The following is a 23,259-nucleotide window of genomic DNA, read 5'->3' as shown; positions in this document are numbered from 1 at the left end:
CCTCAACTTCTTTAAAACTTAAGGAAGAAAAGGCCCAAAGAAAACTCAAATCTGTTCAAGAAGCCTCTAGTTCCTCTAAGACTAAATCAGAAGACTCAAAAATAGATTAAATAACATCTCTTCTTAGAAACCTATCAAATAGGATTTCAAAGATTGAGACCCAACCTAGGACAATACAACAAACAGTTACTAGACACCAAAACCAAAATCAAGGTCAGTATAAAAGAAATCCACCACTACAAATTCTTCAGAGACCTAGCAATGATCAACGGGTTCCTACTCCTCTATTGATAGATGACCAACAACCTAATGATAATACTATGACAATTACTAAAGATATTAATAGCATGGATTCTTCTTCCAATCAAATAGTCATCATTCCTCTCTCACAACAAAATCAGGTTCAAGAAGATCAGGAAGCTTCACAGGTCTCTAAATATCATGCTTTCTCTGAATTTTTAATTGCAGAGTTAAACAAGAGGTATGATCTTAGGCCTAGACCTGGTCCTGGGATACCTCCAAAGGAAACTCCAATAATTGAACCGTGTACCAAAACTGCTAAAGCTCAAACAACTCTTATTCAACCCTTAGATCATTCAATTGATACTACCCAAACTGGTAAAAAAATTTTGACTACATTTAATGTTGAAAAAGAATTAGAGAGGGTTAAGATCCCAAGTTCACTATCAAAACTTTCTAAAAACCTTGGTTACAAAAGCTAAGTCACAAAATGGATACAAAATACCTCGATTGATGTTGAAGGTGATGTCATAAGTATGCAAGATGAAAAACCAGTAGTAGTTTTTGGCCCTAGTTCAAACATGATAGATGAGATAGTGCCTCCTTTCTATGTAACTATTAAAACAAATGATTCCATGTTGTATAATTGTATGCTTGATTCAAGAGCATCACACAACCTTATGCCAAAATCTATCATGGACCATTTGAAACTCGACATAACTAGATCCTACCATGACCTGTACACCTTTGATTCTAAAAGGGTGCCCTGTTTGGGATTGATCAAGGATCTAGTGGTTACCCTTGCCCAAATTCTAGTAAAAAGTATAATACTTGATATTGTTGTCACAGATATCCCTCCCAAGTTTCGAATGCTCCTTTCTAGGTCTTACTGTGCCAAATTAGGGGGAACTCTACAAATGGATATGTCATATGCTATTATTCCTATTTATGGAGGACAGCAATTAAGATTATATAGAGAGGTAAGGTTTGTACATACTGTTTGTAAGACTGACCAGCCAAGGAACCATCCAATTTATGCAATAGATCAAGAATTTGGTTGTTTTCAACTCACTTCAAACCAACATAAAACTCAAGTCAAAATTGAAGAGGTAGTTGAAAGTCCTGAACCAAACCAAACTGATATTTGGAAACTGTTCTTTGATGGCTCTTGCACGAAAGATGGGGCAGGAGCTGGAGTAGTTTTAATTTCACCTGAAAAAGAAAATATAACCCAATCATGTAAATTAGACTTCGAAGTTACAAATAATGTGGCTGAATATGAAGCTTTCCTTTTAGGATTGCAATTAGCCAAAAGCTTAAAAGTTCAAAACTTAAGTGTTTTTACTGATTCAAAACTTATTGTTAAGCAAGTAAGAAATGTTTGCCAAACCAAGCACCCTAGACTTAGGTCCTACCGAAATGAAGTATGGGATTCAGTTGAAAAATTATTTGATGCGTTTAATTTGACTCATATTCCCAAAGATCAGAATATTCATGCAGATGCCTTAGTTGTCTCTACTAGATATTTTAAAATTCCTTATCATACTAATGTGCTCTATTAGATACAAGTCAAATATAGGCCATCTATCCCAGATAATTTGAAACATTGGCAAATATTCGAAGTTTATGAACATTTGAAATCATTTCTACAGGTAATAGATAATTTTTCATTTCTACAAATTGATGAAGATAGAACTGAAATAAATGAAAATGCAGACGGGAATGATACTTCAGATTTTAAAACCCAAATTTCTTATCATGACATTATTTAATTATCTAATAATTTTATTCCAAAAGGACTCATTCCTTTAGAAAAATTGTTTGATCAAAATGATGTCCTCTGAAACCCTCAGTCTATTTCTTCAGAGATGACATAGAAGAGATTAACATTGGAACTGATGAAGATATCAAAAACATCAAAATATGTGCATCCCTAGACTCTGATATCAAAGCTCAATATCTTAAGTTATTGCAATATTATAAGGATGTTTTTGCTTGGACTTATGTTGATCTAAAGACCTATGATACTTCATTAATACAACATAAGATTCCTTGGAAGCTAGAAGCAAAACCTTATCAATAGAAACTTAGAAGGATAAATCCAGCCCTTCTACCACCTGTAGAAAGGGAGATTAAGACAATTCTAGATGCTCAGATCATCCTCCCTCTTAGATATTCTAATTGGGTTGCAAATCTAGTTCCTGTTAGAAAGAAAAATGGAGAAATAATACTCTGTGTGGATTTTAGACATTTGAACCCGGCATCATTAAAAGATAATTATCCTTTGCCCAAAATGGATCAGTTACTTCAAATGGTTTCAGGAGCACAAAGACTTTCTATGCTTAATGTTTTTTCAGGTTACAATCAGGTGAATGTTGATACAACAGACAGAGAGAAGACAACGTTTACTACACCCTAGGGTACATTCATGTACGCTAGGATGCCATTTGGCTTAACCAATGTTGTAGCAACATTTCAGAGAGCTATGGACATAGCTTTTATGGGTCAGGTAAATAAATTTGTGGTTATTTATCTTGATGATATAACTGTTTTTTCTAAATCTGATCAGAAACATCTAAAGCACTTGATGAAGGTTTTTGACAGGTGTAGAAAATTTGGAATATCATTGAACCCTAAGAAGTCCTTGTTTGTTGTCAAAGAAGGAAAATTGTTTGGGCCATATAATTTCAAAGGAGGGAATAGTAATTGACCCCAAATGAGTATCTGCCATTGAAACATTGACCTTACCTAGAAACAAGAAGTATATTCAAGCTTTTCTAGGCAAGATTAATTTTCTAAGGAGATTTATTCCAAATTATGCAAAGATTGTAAAAGATATAATTGACATGCTCCGAAAGGACCATGAAGTCAAATGGACTGCCTCTTCTAGGCATGCATTTGAACAAATAAAAAAGGCTATCTCTAAAGCTCCCACCTTAGCCAGCCTTGATTATACTAAGCCATTTAGTATTTTCTCTTTTGCCTCTGAAACAACCCTTGCTGTCATTCTATTACAGAAAAATGAAGATTTCCATGACCAACCCATAGCATTTTTTAGCAAGGTTATGAGAGATGTTGAGCTTAAGTATGACATCATTGAGAATCAAGCCTATGCCCTCATTCAAGCCCTGAAATCATTCAGGATGTATGTCTTACATTCATATATTACTGCTTATGTCCCTAATGGTGTTGTGAAAATTGTCCTAACCCAACCAAACACTAATGGGAAAAGAGGTAGATGGATCACTCAAATTCTGGAGTTTGATCTAACTATCAAGACTAACAAGCTAGTAAAAGGTCAAGGATTAGCCAAGCTTCTAGCTTAATCCAACTGCAAAGTACTTGGAATCAATTTTGTTTTAGAAATACAAGGGAAGAATACACAAGAACCTTTTGCCCTTGCAGAAGGGGAGAATCCACAAGAATCTTCACTTCATCCTAAAGAAAATAACCCACAAGAACCTCTACCTTCAGAGCAGATCAATCTTATACACATTGATGAAAAGTTCTTGTTGTCAAACTGGTATCAAGATATTGTAAATTTCTTGATCCATTTTGAGTGTCCAGCATCATTCTCCAAAACCCAGTGTAAAACCCTTAAGTTAAAATCAGTCAAGTACTGCATTATAAATGCAAATTTACAATGGAAAGCTCCACTGAATATTTTGTTATTATGTTTAACAGAATCAAAAACTGAAGGAATCATTGATTAGTTTCATACAAGATTTTGTGGGGGACATTATGCTTGGAGAGCAATAGCATACAAGATTCTGAGGGGAGGATTTTATTGGCCCACATTGTTCTTACAAGTAGGGGAAAAGGTCAAAGGTTGTGTTCCTTGTCAAATGTTTGCTGGTAAACAAAAATTAGCGGCTCTTCCACTCGTTCCATCAATAGTTTCAGCACCTTTTTCTCAATGGGGATTAGATTTTGTTGGAGATATTCACCCCACTTCAAGTAATCAACATAGATGGATCCTCACTGCAACAGACTAATTTACTAAATGGGTGGAAGCAATTCCAGTCAGAAATGTTATTGATTCAGTAGTAATTAAGTTTATTGAGGAGAATATCTTATCTAGATTTGGTTGCCCAACTCAAATTGTCACTGATAATGCAGCAACTTTTTCTAGTGTTAAAATGATTGACTTTTGCCAGAAATATCAGATTTTGTTACATCATTCAACTCCATACTACCCTCAAGGTAATGGCCTTGCAAAGTCATCAGACAAAATTTTGGTAAAGGTAATCAAAAAGACTCTAGCTAATCATAAAAAGAGCTGGGATTCATTTGATTTATGCAGTATGGGAAAACAGAATTACTCCAAAGAGATCAACTGGAAAATCTCCATTTCAATTAGTCTATGGGAAAGATGCAATCTTCCCTACCAATTTGGCCTTCCCTGTTTTAAAATTCCTGCAGGATTCAACAGATGAACCTGATGATTTTTCAAGAAGAATAAATTACATTATTGAACTTAATAAAAATAGAGATGAAGTTCAACACAAATTGAAGAAATATCAAAATAAGATGAAGGCCCTGTTTGACAAAAGAGTCAGGGAAAGGGACTTTAAGGAAGGCGATCTAGTTCTAAGATGGGATGTCAGGAGAGAAGAGAAAGGAAAGCATGACAAATTTGACAATCTATGGTTTGGACCTTTAGCAATTGCTGAAGTGAAGGGTAACAAAACTTTTGTGTTGTAGAATCTTGAGGGGCTATATTCCACTTATCCTGTAAATGGAAGGTTTCTCAAACATTACATTCAGTACTAAGAAGTTGAAATAGTTTTCATTGTAAATACTCTGGTTTTCTTTTACTTTTCAAGATGTCAGTGTGATTTTTTTTACAGCAAGGACTCCATAGCCCGAGGAGAAGGCACATGGATCTGCAGGTTCTCTACATTCTACAGGAGAAAGCAGTCCCCAGATGGAGCCAATGTTGTAGCATTTTTGGTTTTGATAAGATAGAATAAATTAATCAAAAAAATAAAAATAAAAATTATTTTGAAAAAATGTTAAGTTAGGATATGGACATAATAATATTGAATAAAATGTTTTTGAAAATATCTTGATGATGATGTCCATATCAAAGAAAATGTTAGGTTAGATGTCCTAAAAAAATCAAGACAAAAAGAAAATGTTAGGTTAGAAAGAAAAGAAAACAAATAAACTCTGAAAGTGAGCAAGTCTAAATGCCACTACTATTTTTTCCACAAAATAATGGTTGTGTGCAGCTTGTCATAAATGCCACAACCCATGACAGTCAAATAGTTTAATCTTGACTACTTCATGCTTTAAATTTGATGTTATAATTAGAGAATAAATATCTGGCCAAACTATTTAATCTTGGCAGATCAGTAGTTAGGTAGAGAATAATAAGGTGCTCATCAGTTTAATCTGAGCCCTTGAATGTTATAAGGTTAAAATTAGATAGTTTGCTTTTTTTTTAAAAATAAAAAGAAAGGAAAAGGGTTTGCTAGCTTAAATGCACCCATTAAGTGAAGAAAAATGATAGGATAAGCAAAGGGTAAATAGAAGAAAGGTTGTAGAAGTATGATGATTGATTGCACAAAATGTACATTTATCATGTTTTACCATATGTTTCTATGTCCATGAGGCAATTACAAAAGCAAATGAAGGTCTACAAAATCAATTAATTAACTCCCCTCATCCACATTCATCCCTATATTTACTAATTTCCCCTTCCCACCTTCATACAGTTCATATTCATTCATTTTCCATAAAAAACCCCTTTTCCTAAGGTTAAAATAGTTTTTGCCTAGGAAAAGTGAAAACCCCATGTTAAATCCCCTTTTACCCAAAAACCCACAAAAATATGTTTAGCCTAAGTATTGATATATATATGTGAAAAGCAAATAACTCATGAAAAATCATTATACTTAGTGTATTTCCCCTTTCCGCTCATGTTTCATATTAATGCTAACTTATAGTATTAAACCCCTAAAAGTCCCCATTCCTGTATATTATTAACTCCCTTTACTAAATATCCCGAAACCATAGTTTTATTATAAAACTATGTATTCCATAACACATCGCATATTGGCGGATCGCAAACTTTTCAACATGCATGCACTCTCCTCCGCATTGCGATATGCGATGTGCGATGGACCTGAACCCGACGCAAATATATTTCAATATTAATTCCCCATTTCGCATCTGTTATTCATCGCAAGTCCCGACTGAAACATACACCCTCTGACATTGTGATCTGTGATATGCGATGGGAACCCAGACCCGATCGCAATATTATCCATGATTTATTTTCCACATCGTGTCTGGCCCCTATCAAATTCCTTTGCAATGGGCCTTCCTTTGCTAAACTGCGATTGCGATATGCGATGAACCCGGACCCGACGTCATTTATCCACCCGAATTCATACTATTTCAAGTCTGCCATACCTTGTTTTGCAAAGGATTTCTTTGTTAAAATGTTTTTATGATTTAAACAAAGAACCAACTTAAACCTCTATTTAACCATAAAACCCCGCTAATCTCAGTTTTTAACCCATAATAAAGCCCATACCGCCATGATTAATTGTTGGGCCCCTCTGTTGCTCTTTCCTCTTACCTCCGCGCTGCTCTTTCGCTCCACCACCATTCGATCAAATCCATTCAAATCCAATGACCCTCAGCATTTTTGAGTTGCCTCTCTGTCTGAGCATTACCCGCCCGAAAAAGCAGTATTCCACCGACGTCCCCTTGCTATGTGTCAAGCTCTAAACTATATCGAGTGACCTCTCCCAAAAAACACCCGCGCCTCATAAGTGGTGCGATGAAAACCAAAACCACCTCCCTCATAACAACAAAATGGCCACTTTCCACTTTGCGCCATAATTCAAAAAAGTAAATTGTTTTTCTGTTCAAACATAAAAATCACCATTTTGCTCTGTTTTGCCCGTTTACACAGTGAAACCTCCATAAACCTCTGCGACCAATAAAACCATTGTTTTACATTCCAATATGCTCTGGACTCCTTCCAATATCCTTTCGAGCTCAATAAAGTCATTGACGACCTTCTCTGTCACCTATGTTTTTCTTAACAATTTCTGTTTGTTTGCAGGTAAAAACTCATGTTCTAGGCTTACAAATAAAAAAAGCTTGCATACAGTTAGAAGACAAATACGAAGATCATATCAAATCACTTTACCTTGTAACATAAAATCTAAAATGATTTACTGTTGAAAAACACAGTAAAAATCTGAAATGCACATTGTTATCACTCAGGTTGTTCCCTTTGACTCCTAAGGGAATACGGCCGAAGTAACCACAGACCAATCTTTGGATTGCAGGTCCTAGCCTACCTGCAATCAGAGAGGGCTCTCTCTTTATGATTTAGCTTTGTTTTAGGGGTGATTTTAGGCTAGATATGATGTGCATGGGTTTGATTTATGTTTGGTGGATTGGTTGATGTTTTCAGACAGAGTTGGCATGCAAAGTGTAAGAAGTTCAGACCATTGGGCATGGAGTCAATGGATGTGAACTGTTAGGTGTGTTTTCTTTGGTAAAGAGAGGAATACAGAGCAGGATAGCTACACATAGAACAATCTTTAATGCTAGAAATGAGATGAAATGGAGGTCAGGGAATGAAAGGCAATGAAGGATCTTTCATTCAACCAACACATGGAAAGCGAATGAAGACTATGTAGGAGCAATGAGGGATTCCTAAACAGCATTCAGAAATGAGAGAACTAGCTTAAACATGATCAATAATGTATGCATATTCATCACTAATTCAGAAGAAAACATAGAAAAATCACAGAAATTGAGCACAGAGTACATAGAATTAGAGTCTGGGCTATTCTTTCTTTTTGAAACTTAGATCATGATACATAGATGATATAGACACATAGAAACTAAAAACAGAGGTAAGAAAGACTTATTGAACCATGAGGAAGCACGAGGATCCCATATTTTGCTCTTCAACCATTAAAACCACAACCAGCCAGTTCAGAAGCAAATATTCCAACAATCTTTGATTATAGAAACTCTCAGGCTTACAGCGCAAGTCTAGAATGAGAAAAACAACCAACCAACGAACCCTTAAAACATAGCTCAGGGTGGTTTATATAGGAAAAATATCTACAAAACAGATCTGAGGGAAGATCTGGGGAAATAACTCTGATTAACCTAACTTATCCTGAAACAAATGTAAAAAATATCTATCTAAGCTGTGCTAGAGGCAGTAGCACTCAAAATGAGGCTTTGAGGTGTCCTTTAGGCTCTGTGCTGTCCATTTTACAATAACTGCTCTTTATTTCTGAACTGCTGATTTTATTCGGCTCTGCTTTCCTTAACTGTGATCAGATTTGGCTTTTAATGGCTTTATCTCCTGCTCTGATACTCTTTGACTTTGCTGGATCCTCTTAAATGCTCCTCTGATGTGGTTTAACTGCTCCACTGATACTCTTTAACGCTTCGCTTGAACCGATACTCTTTAACTAGACTGATACACTTTAATGCTACATCTCATATTCCTTTTCTGCTAAATCGCCCTTGCTTTATCACTTTATGGTGAGATATGACTATTAATTCCTTCTTTATCTACGGGCTTTAGAAGTGTCTCGGCACTGGCCAATCAAAATATCAACAAAAATGATGAAATCCTGAAAACTGGCGAAAGATCTGCAAAAAGATAACTGTGCTGGGGCCGTGCTCGTTGTCCAGAGAAAATCTGGGCTTTGGAGCGATAAAAAATGGCTGAAGAATGCATGCTTCCTTTGAACTGGAGCGCGCATAGCCATAGATATGAATAATATGAAAAATAGCCTTTTTTCCTTTATAAAGAAAAATACCACTTTATACGTAAAATTCACGAAAAATAGAGGCGGGAGCGACACTGTAGTGGAAAATTAATCCTGGCCGTTGGATCGCGCGATGGCAGATCCAACGGTTGCGATTGAATCGTAATATCATTATCGGCGGGGACCGAGGGGCGGGGCTTTATATATAAAAGCGATGCGATATGCGATATAACATGTGTTTTGCAGTAAAACGGGGAATTGCGGGTTTTAACGATAAAACCTATGTTTTATGAAAAACCTAGGTTTAAACGATAAAAGGGGTTTTAACGATAAAATGTATATATGCAGGATATATGGAATATGCGATGGGAAGGGCTCCCGATAGCGATATCGCTTCAGATGCGATAGCGATATCGCATCGGAGCATGAGGAATATAACTGGGGCATATGTATTACGATATGCCGATTGCGATAATCGCATCGGCGGGGAATGGATCGGAGGCATATAAAAAGGGGCCAATGCTTGTGACTGCCACCTCCAACAACGATATCGCGTCGGAGGGGGGGGGATGCAATCGGAGGAGGGTTTTTAGGCATTAAAAGGAGTAAAGCATCAGAAGGGTTTTTAATTCATCGGAAGGGGGATTTTTAATGCAATGGAAGAAGTCCAATGCATGGAAAAGAGGGTTTTATGAAGTAAAAGGGGTTTTATGCATTGGAAGGGGTCCAAATGCGTTAGAAGATGATTAAAGAGGGAAAATTGAGGGTTCTTACTAAGTTTCAAGTAAACTTAGTAATTCCCAAGGGAATATTTATGGTAATTTTTCAACCAGAGGGAGGGGATATGTATATAAGGGGATATTTAGCATATTTTTAGTAGGGGAAGGGGAAACAGATAGGGATTTACATAATAAGTTAGAAGTTAATATGAATTTTGATCAGAAAAGCGCTAAGGATAGAAATCTTAGGCTTCAAAGGGGAAATAGGATTTATAGAAGAGACATGAGCACTCCTAAGCAAAGTAGACCTTTACTTAGGCAAATGTTATGAAACATGATGAATTGTTAGAGATGTCAACCAGATCTTAACATCTTTAAGGGAAGTTAGTGAATGATTTAGGGAAAAGGAAGAAGGGGAAGTTAGACATGCCTCACTTGAGCTCCTCCAAGGGAAAATTGCTTTACACTTGTGATCTGAATTAGATTAGCATTTTGAAACACAAAACTGATCACAATTCATCATTCTGCAACCTCAAAACTGCCTACCCAGCCTACTTACCTAGCATTTTGTCTTCTTTTGGTTTGGGTGCACTTGAACTAGCAAACCCAGCTTTTCATCTTTTCTTTTGGCTATCCTCCTATCTAAATCTACCCTTATTTCTGCCAGGGGCTCAGAGAAACAGTTGAGCACCCTTGTTTCTCTACCTATCTAATAATCTGCCAAGATTAAACAGTTTGGACAAATATTCATTCTCTATCTCTAAAACCAAGAAATTTAAACCTAGGGAAGCCAAGATTAAGCTGTTTGGCCTTCCCTTAACTGAGAAATCCCTCAAAAAAGGAACTTTTGCAGCATGGAAAAAATGAACATTTTTGGCACTTCCACTATCAATCATGAAATATGAAACCTATTGCAATAGGAGGCTAATAGTGGCTCCACTTGGGGATGGCTTTTCCTTGTGAAAAGTCAAGAACAGCAGGTCAGATGGCCTTAATATTAAATTCTTGTTGTATTCTAAAAACTTTCCTTTGCTGGTTGCTTTATTTATGAACATGACAGCATACTTGAGGAGCTTAGGGCCTTCACTTCGGGCTTCAACTGCAGCAAGCTTGCTATCCAAACAAAAAACTGAAATCCTACCTACTTACTCTAATCAGCACTTTCTTTGCTGGTTAGGTGAAATGAAACAGTCAATGCAGCCACTTAAGCATTATATACATCAGTGAGCTTTGCTGCTTGTGCTTGCTGGTGTTTAAAACTGAGATCTTGCAATCCGATATAGCTTTGTTAACTTTTGAGAAGAAAAGGGAATTGCTGATCTCCTTCGCTGAATTAAGAAACTGTACAAAAGGGTCCTGCAACATATATACACAATTGTTGAGCTGATTTAAACAACTGTACAAATGCTTTGGATAGCTATCATGCTTTGGAATCGGGAAATCAACAACATCTTGATATTGAGCCTTACAGCTTGTTAATGGAGAAGAATTGTGATTTCCTCCATCATTCAACCTGTCAGCAGATGGATTATACAGAACCTGGAATGATACTTGCAATTCATTACAAACAGGCTCAGATGGCACTTGACTGATTTGCACAGGCTACTCCTCCCTTTCTTTAAATAGCTCAGAAGATTCAAAACAAAGCAGCAGAGAATCATCTGGGGCTTCTTGGTCATATGTTGCTGCTTTCAAGTCTTCTTCTGAAATCTGACATTTAGTGGCATTTTGGGGCTGCAAAACTAGAGGTAATGCATTATGAGAAAGGATTTGACTCTCCTCTAGATGGTCAATATCAAAACTTGTTGACATTTGATTACAAATTGCATGATAATTCTCCCTAATAAACTGAAAAGATTCGAAACAAAAGGGCAAAGTTCCTTTGCTGAAATCAAAATTCTCTGCATTTTCCTCCTCCTCTTCACAGCTGAAATGAAGAAGCTGATCACTGGGTTCAGGCTATTGAACCTGAACACTGCTTTCTCCCAAAATAGCTTCTGACTCCTCTGCAAGGTTGATCTGGATTTGAGGCGCATAATCATCATCATATAGATTATATTTTGGTAGACAACTGAAAGAAGAAAATCTATTATATTCACATAGTATATCAGGAGACTGCTCCTTCACATATGGCTCTATGAATATGTCATCTGATTTGTGGTAGGTTTGTTCGGGAATATCACTACTTTCCTTCTGCAAAACAGATGTGTTCTGGTGCTCTAAACATTCAACTTTCATTGCGATCTGCTGCATCATTTCCTCTGTTTCTTTTAACAAATAAAGAATTTTTTCTTCTTGCTCTGCCTTGCGTTGTTCCTCTCTAATCTTCAGATTTGCCTCCACGTCCACAGCCATGTCTTGCATCTGTTTCATAGTGGACGGGCTTCTTTCTCTCAAACGATATTCAATTTCTGCGTCAAAAGCGTTTGGATAATGCAATAGAGCTAAATTAGGGGGAGGTCTTATATTCAAAGGCATAGAATGATAAATTTGATTGAATCGGTAGGAAAATTGCTGAACTGTTTCATCTGGAAGCCTTCTTAACTGATTATATTCTTCTATGAGCATGAGGAAATTGACTTTGATCATCCATCTATCAAGGAAGAGTTTGAGAAACTGCTCAATATTAGAGATGCTAGCCTCAGGCAAGGTCTTGAGCCAAGTCCTAACTTCGCTTTGCAAAGAAAGAGCAAAAAGCCTAATACTGACATCCTCATCTTCTACTTCAAATATGTTAAGATAGTCTTCAAAAGCTTGGATATGCTTTTGAGCAGTAACTCCATTCTCTCCATCAAATCTCGGGAGATACTCAGGATGATCTTTAGGCAAAGGATTGAGCGTGGGAGGCAAAATGAGAGGCTTATATCTATCAGGAACCTTATGAGGCACAGGAATATGTACAGGGATTGGAAGATTGGGCTCGATTTTTGGTTCCTCCTTAACTATATGATGATCTTCAACGGGATTAGAAGACTGCTGTTCTAATGTGCAAGGAGGTTTTTCATCAACATTTTTCAAAGGAAAATTATAAAAATTATCTCTACAATACAATATACATAGCAAAATATTATGGATGAGAAAGAACATAATCTCTTGGATTATAGTCCAGGTCAGAAGCCCGATCTGCTCATACAGTTCTTTCGGGTTCATTTCTCCAGTGGAGTCTTTATTATGAGGATGATGTGGAGTCGCTAGGTGGATGATTTAACCTTTGGTGTATCTGATCTCTGTCCACCGTCACAGATCAGATCTAAACGTGAGGACAATTCTAAAGAAAAGTTTCACTTTCTCCAGAAAACAAGATTTTTTGAGATTTTTATGATTATTTTGATTTTTTGTGATTTTTCAAAACAACTGTTATGATTTATTCAAGAGGCAAACTGATCAAGTACTTAGATTTGCAGTGATAAACAAATGATTCAGGTCCCCAGCGGAGTCACCAATGATGTTATCACTCAGGTTGTTCCCTTTGACTCCTAAGGGAATACGGCCGAGGTAACCACAGACCAATCTTTGGATTGCAGGTCCTAGCCTACCTGCAATCAGAGAGGGCTCTCTCTTTATGATTTAGCTTTGTTTTAGGGGTGATTTTAGGCTAGATATGATGTGCATGGGTTTGATTTATGTTTGGTGGATTGGTTGATGTTTTCAGACAGAGTTGGCATGCAAAGTGTAAGAAGTTCAGACCATTGGGCATGGAGTCAATGAATGTGAACTGTTAGGTGTGAAATGAGATGAAATGGAGGTCAGGGAATGAAAGGAAATGAAAGATCTTTCATTCAACCAACACAGGGAAAGCGAATGAATACTATGTAGGAGCAATGAAGGATTCCTAAACAGCGTTCAGAAATGAGAGAACAAGCTTAAACATGATCAATAAAGTAAGCATATTCATCACTAATTCAAAAGAAAACATAGAAAAATCACAGAAATTGAGCACAGAGTACATAGAAGTAGAGTCTGGGCTATTCTTTCTTTCTGCAACTTAGATCATGATACATAGATGATATAGACACATAGAAACTGAAAACAGAGGTAAGAAAGACTTATTGAACCATGAGGAAGCACGAGGATTCCATATTTTGCTCTTCAGCCATTAAAACCACAACTAGCCAGTTTAGAAGCAAATATTCCAGCAATCTTTGATTATAGAAACCCTCAGGCTTACAGCGCAAGTCTAGAATGAGAAAAACAACCAACTGACCAACCCTTAATACATAGCGCAGGGTGGTTTATATAGGAAAAATATCTACAAAAGAGATCTGAGGGAAGATATGGGAAAATAACTCTGATTAACCTAACTTATCCTGAAATAAATGTAACAAATATCTATCTAAGCTGCGCTGGAGGCAGCAATATTCAAAATGAGGCTTTGAGGTGTCCTTTAGGCTCTGTGCTGTCCATTTTACAATAACTGCTCTTTATTTATGTACTACTGCTTTTATTCGGCTCTGCTTTCCTTAACTGTGATCAGATTTGGCTTTTAATGGCTTTAACTCCTACTCTGATACTCTTTGACTTTGCTGGATCCTCTTAAAGGCTCCTTTGATGTGGTTTAACTGCTCCACTGATACTCTTTAACGCTTCGCTTGAACCAATACTCTTTAACTGGACTGATACACTTTAATGCTGCATCTGATACTCCTTTTCTGCTAAATCGCCCTTGCTTTATCACTTTATGGTGACATATGACTGTTAATGCCTTCTTTATTACTTTCTGCAGGCTTTAGAAGTGTCTCAGCGCTGGCCGATCAAAATATCAAGAAAAATGATGAAATCCTTAAAACTGGCGAAAGATCTGCAAAAAGATAACTGTGTTGGGGCCGTGCTCGTTGTCCGGAGCAAATCTGGGCTTTGGAGCAATAAAAAACGGTTGAAGAATGCATGCTTCCTTTGAACTGGAGTGTGCATAGGCATAGATATGAATAATATGAAAAATAGCCTTTTTTCCTTTATAAAGAAAAAGACCACTTTATACGTGAAATTCACGAAAAACATAGGCGGGAGCAATACTGTAGCGGAAAATTAATCCTGGTCGTTGGATCGCGCGAAGGCAGATCCAACGGTTGCGATTGAATCGCAATATCGCTATCGGCGGGGATCGGGGGGCGGGGCTTTATATATAAAAGTGATGCGATATGCGATATAACATGTGTTTTGCGGTAAAACGGGGAATTGCGGGTTTTAATGATAAAACCTATGTTTTATGAAAAACTTAGGTTTAAACAATAAAAGGGGTTTTAACAATAAAATGTATATATGCGGGATATATGGAATATGCGATGGGAAGGGCTCCTGATAGCGATATCGCATCGGAGCATGAGGAATATAACTGGGGCATATATATGGGGCATATGTATTGCGATACGCCGATTGCGATAATCGCATCGGCGGGGAATGGATCGGAGGCATATAAAAAGGGGCCAATGCTTGTGACTGCCACCTCCGACAGCGATATCGCGTCGGAGGGGGGGGGGGGTTTAATCGGAGGAGGGTTTTTATGCATTAAAAGGAGTTTTAAAGCATCGAAAGGGTTTTTAATGCATCGGAAGGGGGATTTTTAATGCAATGGAAGGAGTCCAATGCATGGAAAAGAGGGTTTTATGAAGTAAAAGGGATTTTATGCATTGGAAGGGGTCCAAATGCATTAGAAGATGATTAAAGAGGGAAAATTGAGGGTTCTTACTAAGTTTCAAGTAAACATAGTAATTCCCAAGCGAATATTTATGTTCAACCAGAGGGAGGGGATATGTATATAAGGGGATATTTAGCATATTTCTAGTAGGGGAAGGGGAAACAAATAGGGATTTACATAATAAGTTAGAAGTTAATAGGAATTTTGATCAGAAAAGCGCTAAGGATAGAAATCTTAGGCTTCAAAGGGGAAATAGGATTTATAGAAGAGACATGAGCACTCCTAAGCAAAGTAGACCTTTACTTAGGCAAATGTTATGAAACATGATGAATTGTTAGAGATGTCAAGCAGATCTTAACATCTTTAGGTGAAGTTAGTGAATGATTTAGAGAAAAGGAAGAAGGGGAAGTTAGACATGCCTCGCTTGAGCTCCTCCAAGGGAAAATTTCTTTACACTTGTGATCTGAATTAGATTAGCATTTTGAAACACAAAACTGATCACAATTCATCATTCTGCAACCTCAAAACTGCCTACCCAGCATACTTACCTAGCATTTTGTCTTCTTTTGGTTTGGGTGCACTTGAACTAGCAAACCCAGCTTTTCATCTTTTCTTTTGGGTATCCTCCTATCTAAATCTACCCTTATTTCTGCCAGGGGCTCAGATTAAACAGTTGAGCACCCTTGTTTCTCTACCCATCTAATAATCTGCCAAGATTAAACAGTTTGGACAGATATTCATTCTCTATCTCTAAAAACAATAAATTTAAACCTAGGGAAGCTAAGATTAAGCTGTTTGGCCTTCCCTTAACTGAGAAATCCCTCAAAAATGGAACTTTTGCAGCATGGAAAAAATGAACATTTTTGGCACTTCCACTATCAATCATGAAATATGAAACCTATTGCAATAGGAGGCTAATAGTGGCTCCACTTGGGGATGGCTTTTCCATTTGAAAAGTCAAGAACAGCAGTTCTGATGGCCTTATTATTCAATCATTGATGTATTCTGAAAACTTTCCTTTGTTGGTTGCTTTATTTATGAACATGACAGCATACTTGAGGAGCTTAGGGCCTTCACTTCGGGCTTCAACTGCAGCAAGCTTGCTATCCAAACAAAAAACTGAAATCCTACCTACTTACTCTAATCAGCACTTTCTTTGCTGGTTAGGTGAAATGAAACAGCCAATGCAGCCACTTAAGCATTATATACATCAGTGAGCTTTGCTGCTTGTGCTTGCTGATGTTTAAAACTGAGATCTTGCAATCTGATATAGCTTTGTTAACTTTTGAGAAGAAAAGGGAATTGCTGATCTCCTTCGCTGAATTAAGAAATTGTACAAAAGGGTCCTGCAACATATATACACAATTGTTGAGCTGATTTAAACAACTGTACAAATGCTTTGGATAGCTATCATGCTTTGGAATCGGGAAATCAACATCTTGATATTGAGCCTTACAGCCTGTTAATGGAGAAGAATTGTGATTTCCTCCATCATTCAACCTGTCAGCAGATGGATTATACAGAACCTGGAATGATACTTGCAATTCATTACAAACAGGCTCAGATGGCACTTGACTTGATTTGCACAGGCTACTCCTCCCTTTCTTTAAATAGCTCAGAAGATTCAAAATAAAGCAGCAGAGAATCATCTGGGGCTTCTTGATCATATGTTGCTGCTTTCAAGTCTTCTTCTGAAATCTGACATTTAGTGGCATTTTGGGGCTGCAAAACTAGAGGTAATGCATTATGAGCAAGGATTTGACTCTCCTCTAGATGGTCAATATCAAAACTTGTTGACATTTGATTACAAGTTGCATGATAATTCTCCCTAATAAACTAAAAAAATTCGAAACAAAAGGGCAAATTTCCTTTGCTGAAATCAAAATTCTCTGCATTTTCCTCCTCCTCTTCACAACTGAAATGAAGAAGCTGATCACTGGGTTCAGGCTGCTGAACCTGAACACTGCTTTCTCCCAAAATAGCTTCTGACTCCTCTGCAAGGCTGATCTGGATTTGAGGCGCATAATCATCATCATATAGATTATATTTTGGTAGACAACTGAAAGAAGAAAAGCTATTATATTCACACAGTATATCAGGAGACTGCTCCTTCACATATGGCTCTATGAATATGTCATCTGATTTGTGGTAGGTTTGTTCGGGAATATCACTACTTTCCTTCTGCAAAACAAATGTGTTCTGGTGCTCTAAACATTCAAATTTCATTGCGATCTGCTACATAATTTCCTCTGTTTCTTTTAACAAATAAAGAAGTTTTTCTTCTTGCTCTGCCTTGCGCTGTTCCTCTCTAATCTTTAGATTTTCCTCCACGTCCACAGCCATGTCTTGCATCTGTTTCATAGTGGACGGGCTTCTTTCTCTCAAACGATATTCAATTTCTGCATCAAAAGCTCTTGGATAATGCAATAGAGCTAAATCAGGGGGAGGTCTTATATTCAAAGGCATAGAATGATAAATTTGATTGAATCGGTCGGAAAATTGTGGAACTGTTTCATCTGGAAGCCTTCTTAATTGATTATATTCTTCTATGAGCATGAGGAAATTGAATTTGATCATCCATCTATCAAGGAAGAGTTTGAGAAACTGCTCAAGATTAGAGATGCTAGCCTTAGGCAAGGTCTTGAACCAAGTCCTAACTTCGCTTTGCAAAGAAAGAGCGAAAAGCCTAATACTGACATCCTCATCTTCTACTTCAAATATGTTAAGATAGTCTTCAAAAGCTTGGATATGATTTTGAGCAGTAACTCCATTCTCTCCATCAAATCTCGGGAGATACTCAGGATGATCTTTAGGCAAAGGATTGAGCGTGGGAGGCAAAATGAGAGGCTTATATCTATCAGGAACCTTACGAGGCACGGGAATATGTACAGGGATTGGAAGATTGGGCTCGATTTTTGGTTCCTCCTTGACTGTATGATGATCTTCAACAGCATTAGAAGACTGTTGTTCTAATGTGCAAGGAGGCTTTTCATCAACATTTTTCAAAGGAAAATTATAAAAATTATCTCTACAATACAATATACATAGCAAAATATTATGGATGAGAAAGAACATAATCTCTTGGATTATAGTCCAGGTCAGAAGCCTGATCTGCTCATACAGTTCTTTCGGGTTCATTTCTCCAGTGGAGTCTTTATTATGAGGATGATGTGGAGTCGCCAGGTGGATGATTTAACCTTTTGTGTGTCTGATCTCTGTCCACCGTCACAGATCAGATCTAAACGTGAGGACAATTCTGAAGAAAAGTTTCACTTTCTCCAGAAAACAAGATTTTTTGAGATTTTTATGATTATTTTGATTTTTTGTGATTTTTCAAAACAACTGTTATGATTTATTCAAGAGGCAAACTGATCAAGTACTTAGCTTTGCAGTGATAAACAAATGATTCAGGTCCCCAACGGAGTCACCAATGATGTTATCACTCAGGTTGTTCCCTTTGACTCCTAAGGGAATACGGCCGAGGTAACCATAGACCAATCTTTGGATCGCAGGTCCTAGCCTACCTGCAATCAGATAGGGCTCTCTCTTTATGATTTAGCTTTGTTTTAGGGGTGATTTTAGGCTAGATACGATGTGCATGGGTTTGATTTATGTTTGGTGGATTGGTTGATGTTTTCAGACAGAGTTGGCATGCAAAGTGTAAGAAGTTCAGACCATTGGGCATGGAGTCAATGAATGTGAACTGTTAGGCGTGTTTTCTTTGGTAAAGAGAGGAATACAGAGTAGGATAGCTACACATAGAACAATCTTTAATGCTGGAAATGAGATGAAATGGAGGTAAAGGAATGAAAGGCAATGAAGGATCTTTCATTCAGCCAACACAGGGAAAGCGAATGAAGACTATGTAGGAGCAATGAAGGATTCCTAAACAGCATTTAGAAATGAGAGAACAAACTTAAACATGATCAATAAAGTAAGCATATTCATCACTAATTCAGAAGAAAACATAGAAAAATCACAGAAATTGAGCACAGAGTACATAGAAGTAGAGTCTGGGCTATTCTTTCTTTCTGCAATTTAGATCATGATACATAGATGATATAGACACATAGAAACTGAAAACAGAGGTAAGAAAGACTTATTGAACCATGAGGAAGCACGAGGATTCCATATTTTGCTCTTCATCCATTAAAACCACAACCAGCCAGTTTAGAAGTAAATATTCCAACAATCTTTGATTATAGAAACTCTCAGGCTTACAGCGCAAGTCTAGAATGAGAAAAACAACCAACCAACCAACCCTTAATACATAGCTCAAGGTATTTTATATAGGAAAAATATCTACAAAACATATTTGAGGGAAGATCTGGGGAAATAACTCTGATTAACCTAACTTATCCTGAAATAAATGTAACAAATATCTATCTAAGTTGTGCTGGAGGCAGCAGCATTCAAAATGAGGCTTTGAGGTGTCCTTTAGGCTCTGTGTTGTCCATTTTACAATAACTGCTCTTTATTTCTGAACTGCTGCTTTTATTTGGCTCTGCTTTCCTTAACTGTGATCAGATTTGGCTTTTAATGGCTTTAACTCCTGCTCTGATACTCTTTGACTTTGTTGGATCCTCTTAAATGCTCCTTTGATGTGGTTTAACCGCTCCACTATTACTCTTTAATGCTTCGCTTGAACCGATACTCTTTAACTGGACTGATACACTTTAATGCTACATCTGATATTCCTTTTCTGCTAAATTGCCCTTGCTTTATCACTTTATGGTGAGATATGACTGTTAATGCCTTCTGTACTACTTTCTGCGGGCTTTAGAAGTGTCTCAGCGCTGGCCGATCAAAATATCAACAAAAATGATGAAATCCTGAAAACTGGCGAAAGATCTGCAAAAAGATAACTGTGCTGGGGCCGTGCTCGTTGTCCGGAGCAAATCTGGGCTTTGGAGCAATAAAAAATGGCTGAAGAATGCATGCTTCCTTTGAACTGGAGCACGCATAGGCATAGATATGAATAATATGAAAAATAGCCTTTTTTCCTTTATAAAGAAAAATACCACTTTATATGTAAAATTCACGAAAAACAGAGGCGGGAGCGACACTGTAGCGGAAAATTAATCATGGTCGTTGGATCGCACAATGGCAGATCCAACGGTTGCGATTGAATCGCAATATCGCTATCGGCGGGGATCGGGGGGCGGGGCTTTATATATAAAAGCGATGCGATATGCGATATAACATGTGTTTTAGGGTAAAACGGGGAATTGCGGGTTTTAACGATAAAACCTATGTTTTATGAAAAACTTAGGTTTAAACGATAAAAGGGGTTTTAATGATAAAATGTATATATGCGGGATATATGGAATATGCGATGGGAAGGGCTCCCGATAGCGATATCGCTTCGGATGCGATAGCGATATCGCATCGGAGCATGAGGAATATAACTGGTGCATATATATGGGGCATATGTATTGCGATACGCCTATTGCGATAATCGCATCGGCGGGGAATGGATCGGAGGCATATAAAAAGGGGCCAATGCTTGTGACTACCACCTCCGACAGCGATATCGCGTCGGAGGGGGGGGAATGCAATCGGAGGAGGGTTTTTATGCATTAAAAGGAGTTTTAAAGCATCAGAAGGGTTTTTAATGCATCGGAAGGGGGATTTTTAATGCAATGGAAGAAGTCCAATGCATGGAAAAGAAGGTTTTATGAAGTAAAAGGGGTTTTATGCATTGGAAGGGGTCCAAATGCATTAGAAGATGATTAAAGAGGGAAAATTGAGGGTTCTTACTAAGTTTCAAGTAAACTTAGTAATTCCCAAGCGAATATTTATGGTTATTTTTCAACCAGAGGGAGGGGATATGTATATAAGGGGATATTTAGCATATTTTTAGTAGGGGAAGGGGAAACAGATAGGGATTTACATAATAAGTTAGAAGTTAATATGAATTTTGATCAGAAAGATAGAAATCTTAGGCTTCAAAGGGGAAATAGGATTTATAGAAGAGACATGAGCACTCCTAAGCAAAGTAGACCTTTACTTAGGCAAATGTTATGAAACATGATGAATTGTTAGAGATGTCAACCAGATCTTAACATCTTTAGGGGAAGTTAGTGAATGATTTAGGGAAAAGGAAGAAGGGGAAGTTAGGCATGCCTCGCTTGAGCTCCTCCAAGGGAAAATTGCTTTACACTTGTGATCTGAATTAGATTAGCATTTTGAAACACAAAACTGATCACAATTCATCATTCTGCAACCTCAAAACTGCCTACCCAGCCTACTTACCTAGCATTTTGTCTTCTTTTGGTTTGGGTGCACTTGAACTAGCAAACCCAACTTTCATCTTTTCTTTTGGCTATCCTCCTATCTAAATCTACCCTTATTTCTGCCAAGGGCTCAGATTAAACAGTTGAGCACCCTTGTTTCTCTACCTATCTAATAATCTACCAAGATTAAACAGTTTGGACAGATATTCATTCTCTATCTCTAAAAACAAGAAATTTAAACCTAGGGAATCCAAGATTAAGCTGTTTGGCCTTCCCTTAACTGAGAAATCCCTCAAAAATGGAACTTTTGCAGCATGGAAAAAATGAACATTTTTGGCACTTCCACTGTCAATCATGAAATATGAAACCTATTGCAATAGGAGGCTAACACACATTAAATGTAAAAAGGAACACAGTAAAGGCTACTCAGTAGGGTCAAAGGATATTCACAGATTTTAAAGAGTATCAGATGAAAGATCAAATGAAGGAATCAACCGGCGTAAAGGATATAAACAATCAAGCAGCTTAAAGGGAAAAATATCAAACAACAAATCCAACACAACCTGAATAAAAGGGACAACAAGAAGCAGTTCAATAGCTGCCCCTATCTTCTTGCATGAAGATCTTTCCTTTCCTAGAATAAATCTTAATCAGTTTTAGGATATTTTATTATTTTCATTATTGTATAAATAACTCTCTTCTCGAGTTATTAATGGTTCAAGGTTCATTGTACATTGCTTGTTAAGTCGTGATTGTTCATTCTAATTTGAACCTGGTTGCACCTTTGAAGGAAGATTTTCTAGACACTTGATGTACTCAGTCTTTCTGGAACCTTAATACAAAGCAGACGATTTTGAATTTGGTTTTACACAGTTTTTGTTATCCTCTAAGTTTTTCTAGTTATCAATCATTATGTTTTTCTTCATATGCTTATGACTTATAGAGATATCTAGGTAGGAATAATTTTGTCTCAATTTATTTATAAACTCCTGAAGTGATCATCTATTACGAGAATGGATTAATGAACTGTTTGTTTAGCTAATCCCCTCTAATCGATAAATCATCAGTATCTTTTGTAAGCTTAAGTATATTGCCTTGAATCTTTGGAACGTAGTTTAGAAGGTTTTTATACTTATGATTGTTCTATGTTTACAGTCTAGAAACTGTGATAATCATATTATTTTATGTCTTCTTCTCACCACTATTGATCTATATCACTGTGTAAAGATTTATAGCAACGCTTTGCTGAGATATTAATATTATCCAAAGGATTAAGTATTTCAATTCTACATCTATCTTTATTCATTGATCTTCCAAAACTAAAACCAAAAACCCCCAAACAATTATTTTAGATGCTCTGGCATTGGTATCTGACCTACTACTATCTCAGAGGTACAACAGGAAGAAGGTCCAACAACCTGGTAGAGATGTATGGTCTCCTATTCAAACTTCAACTGGCCAAAGAAAAAACCATCCAATCATTTTTTATTGTTGGTGACTCCCTAATCGCCATTCAACACCTCCAAAAAGGATCTATCCCAAAGAACAAAAACTGAAGCATTCTCTTTTATAGAATCAAAAGGTTGCTATACTTTTTCTCCCATAGAGGATTTTTCCACATCCTAAGAGGCCTCAATGGACAAGCAGATGCCCAAGCTTGCCTGTAC

Source organism: Pinus tabuliformis, chromosome 5_1, assembly GCF_031772625.1.
Source record: "Pinus tabuliformis cultivar Carrire ecotype Pingquan chromosome 5_1, CPIR1, whole genome shotgun sequence".
Taxonomy (NCBI): domain Eukaryota; kingdom Viridiplantae; phylum Streptophyta; class Pinopsida; order Pinales; family Pinaceae; genus Pinus; species Pinus tabuliformis.
The sequence above is the reverse complement of the archived record's forward strand: the minus strand, read 5'-3'. Positions refer to the sequence as shown.